The following is a 4743-nucleotide window of genomic DNA, read 5'->3' on the forward strand; positions in this document are numbered from 1 at the left end:
ACAGGGAGAGTGACAGAGGGACAGGGAGAGAGACAGTAGGGACAGGGAGAGTTACAGGAGGGACAGAGAGAGTGACAGGAGGGACAGAGAAAGTCACAGGGAGAGTGACAGAGGTACAGAGAGAGTAACAGCAGTGACAGAGAAAGTGACAGAAGGACAGAGAGAGCGACAGCTGTGACAGAGAATGACCGCAGTAACAGGGAGAGTGACAGCAGTGACAGAGAGAGTGATAACAGTGACAGAGAAAGTGACAGCAGTGACAGGGAGAGTGACAGAAGGACATAGAAAGTGACAGCAGTGACAGAGAGTGACAGGGAGAGTGACAGAAAGCACGACAGAGGAACATAGGGAAGCAGGGTAACATTACCTAATGAGCAGCGGAGCATAGGCAAACGCAGGGGGGGGGGGGTTTCTGGTTGCCCAGAAACCCCCTCCTCTTGGCAAGTGGCTCACATTATAACAACAATAGCAATAGTATATAATACAATTACTTGAGCTGCCTCATTATGCAGTTTAAGGGACAGAGCAGAGCTGCTGCACGTGTCCAGTGGTAGCAGCTTCTTCTACCAGGTTTGCTGTGTGTGTGGATCTGAGTCCTTAATCAGTGCACTGGACAAGAGAGTAGCTACTAGGAAGAAGAGACAGGAGCCCTACCATGAGGTGGGAGAATGTGTGCTTAGAAAGTGCAGTACTGGTTCTATTATGTTTGTGTATTTATTTATTATGGTATATTTAACCTTTTCCTGACCACTTTGTTTGGTACAGCCTATACTATAGACCATCTACAGTGTTAAATATTAATACTGCATTCCCTACACTATCCAGTGGGAGATTGTGGACTGACGTTTGGAAACCCCCCTCTAGAAATCCTGCGTTTGCCACTGCGGAGGTAGGGAGGGGGCTGTGGTCGGCGGCGGTGCAGGGGCTGTAGTTGGCAGCGGTGAGGAGGCCATGGGTGGCGGCAGTGCAGAAAAGGCCATGGGTGGCGGCGTTGCAGAGGAGACCATGTGCGGAGGCAGTGTGAAGAGGAGGCATTCGATGTGGCTCTGGTGAGGTCCCTATGACCGCCATCATTTTATGGGAGGGCACAGTATTATTAGCTACTCCCCACCCCCATCACAGTGGCATGCGGCATCTCTCCCCCCTCCCCATGTCAAAAACAAAGGCATTTCTCTATTCTCTGCCCTCCCCCCACCTGTGCTACAGCAGAACACAGCACCCCTCCCCCCTCCCCTCTGTGCTCAAACAGTAGCACCCTCATACACTCTGCAGCTGGCTTCTCCCCACCTCCAGAGCAGCGCAGCGTTCAGGCCCCACCACCACTCCCTCCCTCTCTTCATCCCACCCTGTAGTGGCCAGTATTACACATGAACAGCAGACGAGCGCCTGCTCCGGTGCCCATCACCACGCTCGGCTGACAGGGTTGAAGGTAGCCGGCCGAGAATGGAAAGCAGCAGCGCTGCCCAGGCGGCGCCTGCACACATACCCGCGGCCAGCCGTCAGGACTCCGCCCCCCGCAGCTGCCAGCCTGCCAGCCCAGTACTCTCTCCCTCTCCATCCCCGCTGCACCCTACTACCACCCACGCATGTTAGTAAATATCCCTCTAAGTCTGGGGGGGGGGAGGAGCTGAGAGTAGTGGGGAGAACGGCTCCTTCCCCCCTCACGTCACTCATCACAGCAGCAGCAGCATCACTACGCTAATAGGCTGGGACACTGGGGGGAGGAGACGCTTGAGAGGAGAAGGGAGAGCGGGTCCTCCTCACGCTCCGGCTGTGAGTTCGGGACTTACTGTAAATGTACAGACTGAGGCACTGTGTGGCGGCGGGGGCAGTGCTGGTGACGGCATACAATGAGTCAGTTTGACTCATTGTAATGCCGGCGTTTTTGGTCCCCTTCACTGCAGCGGTCTGTGGGCCTATTTTCAGTGGGGGGCCTGGAGCTGCAGCTCCATCCGCCCCATTGTTTATCCGGCCCTGGTTCCCCCCATTCACTATGCCTTGTGCACCGCTTCTTCCCGCTACAATATTCCAATGATTTAAATAAAACATTAACACTGAAAATAAAATAAACAAAGCACCATCATCTTAAACATGCTTTAACAATACCCAGTTTGATTAAAAACATTCTCTCTTCAGTTCTATTCACTTAATATTTTTTTCTTTCACATTTGATTTTCATGCCTTTATTCAATAATTTTTCCTTTTTTATAAAAAAACAAACAAAACAAAGCTTACAGTAGGACTCCTGGGGAGGGTGAGAGGGGTTTGTTTCCAGCAGTGCTTCTCTGGGTCAGAGGCTGCCTCCCCCCTGCTTCTTTTCATTTATGGTCCCCCTAGCTGCCCAGCCCCTGCTGCCCTTTACTGGCTGGCCTAGGTGTGAAAGGAGGGATGGGCATACCTTTCTCCGCCAGGCCGGCCCACGGCGCCATATTTGCGGCACCTACGCACTTCAAAGGCAAGGACTTATTAAGTGTCATGCAATTACCATAGTAACCAGTCACATGACACATTTCTTAGCTGAGAAGCTTTGGAACCCCCTTCCCCCATCTATCCTCTAATATCAAACTGTCATGTTTAAAAAATACAGAACTTTCTGATTACAAAAAAGTGGTATAGCTGCTTCAAATGAGATAAAGGGGTGTGGGGGAGATATGTTTTTGGGGTATTCCCTATCTGCACAGATTTCTCCCCCTCAATATGATGTGCTTTTTGCACAACCTGAGAACTGGCACAATGAGTGTTTCTGATGTTTCAGCTGGGAAATTATGTTTTTTTTGGTGATGAAAAAAATGTATACTTATCTGAAATGTTTTCAATGGATTTCTGGTTTCTGAGGGAAGGATGTTTTTCCGCCTGGAATGATAAGATCATACGGCGTAGTGGTATGAAAAACACAAAATGACAAATTTTGGGGTTTTGGGAAGCCTCAATGAAATACAATGAACATTTTTTTGATAGCAGGTAGGAAAAGAGTCTCAGATAGGATAATCGTACCTCACTTACAATAAGTGAGTGAGGCTATAAGCATGTAATGGTTTCTTTTAAAAACTGATGCTGGGATTTTCAGCGTACCTAACTTACAATGAAAGATATAGGTATAAACACATCAAGGTATCTTTGTAAGCTGTGCTGCGTACCGGTACTCACTGGAAGAGGGGCTCCCTGGGCCCGGAGGTCAGTGTCTTACACACACAGAATCAGGCACCGGGAGAAGCCGGCCCTCCCAGCCCATCACAGCCTCACCTCCCCGGCGGCTGTGCTCACTGTGACACCGCTACAGGCCTTAGGACACTGATCTCCGGGCCCAGGGAGCCGATTCCCGCACAGCCGCTCCACACAGCGACCTGGCAGAGGCGAGCCAGGCCGCCCCCACACCCCACCCTCCATCCTCCTTTCTGCGGGGTCCACACAGACCTGTATTGATGGAGTAGAGCTTCGGGGGAGGAATAGACCACCAGCCTTGACAAAGAGAGTTTTCTCGAAACGCGTTGGGTGGGAGGAGGATCTTGGCCCACTTGGACAGCTACCTGCATGGCTGGGGAAAGGTACGACCTTCTTGAATTCTTTTTTAAGTTCTTTTGGTACCGGGCCATGTGAACTGGATTTTGGATGGTCCTACAGGTTCCCCTGTCTGGCAGTTCCTTCCTCGTGGTCAATACTCCCTCTGTGTAAATTTTCTACCTGTTTTTATCCAATAAATCCCTTTTTTAATATGGGTGGCCTAATAAGAATGCTGATTGGATAAAAGATACCTTGATGTGCAGACTGAACACCCCTCTTCCAGTGAGTACCGGTACGCAGCACAGTTTACAAAGATTGTGTTTATACCTATATCTTTTATTGTAAGTTAGGTACGCTGAAAATCCCAGCATCAGTTTTTAAAAGAAACCATTACATGCTTATAGCCTCACTCACTTATTGTAAGTGAGGTACGATTATCCTATCTGAGACTCTTTTCCTACCTGCTATCAAAAAAATGTTCATTGTATTTCATTGAGGCTTCCCAAAACCCCAAAATTTGTCATTTTGTGTTTTTCATACCACTACGCCGTATGATCTTATCATTCCTGGAGGAAAAACATCCTTCCTTCAGAAACCAGAAATCCATTGAAAATATTTCAGATAAGTATCCATTTTTTTCATCACCAAAAAACCATAATTTCCCAGCTGAAACATCAGCTTCACTCCCTGTCATCATTCCAGCGCCAACTCCCTACACCCACACCTCTTTTCTAGGTTTTACTCCTTTGGATTATACTTGGGATTAATCCAGTGGTGCAAGGGAGAGGCAGCAGGTCATTTCACTTATCAGGAGCGCCTTCGCCATTCTACCAAATTGTTGTTCGACAATGAGTGTTTCAGCCAATGTAAAACAGTTCAGACTCACATTGAGGCATTTGTAACTATAGTCCATTCTGATGTTTCCTCATGTTCATGATTTTACAAGGCATGTACTGTATGAAGATGAACCAAGTTTATTTCACTCTTTCCAGCATGTAAATGTCAATATGCATAACTGGCAAAGCTGTGCTTTTTATAAGTCAGTTTTAAGGCTTGTTCACAAAAAAAAGCAGTACCTTGTATTTGTTAAAGCCGCATTAGGTCTAAACTATGTGTTCTTGATGTATAGATATATGACTTGCTACTTTTATTTATTCCAGATGGTGGTATGTTTGTTTTTTAGACCATTTACTGTATATTAACTTGCTTGTTCTAAACTGTAAAGAGCAAGCTGTTAATCCT

Source organism: Pseudophryne corroboree, chromosome 4 (genome assembly GCF_028390025.1).
Source record: "Pseudophryne corroboree isolate aPseCor3 chromosome 4, aPseCor3.hap2, whole genome shotgun sequence".
Classification (NCBI taxonomy): domain Eukaryota; kingdom Metazoa; phylum Chordata; class Amphibia; order Anura; family Myobatrachidae; genus Pseudophryne; species Pseudophryne corroboree.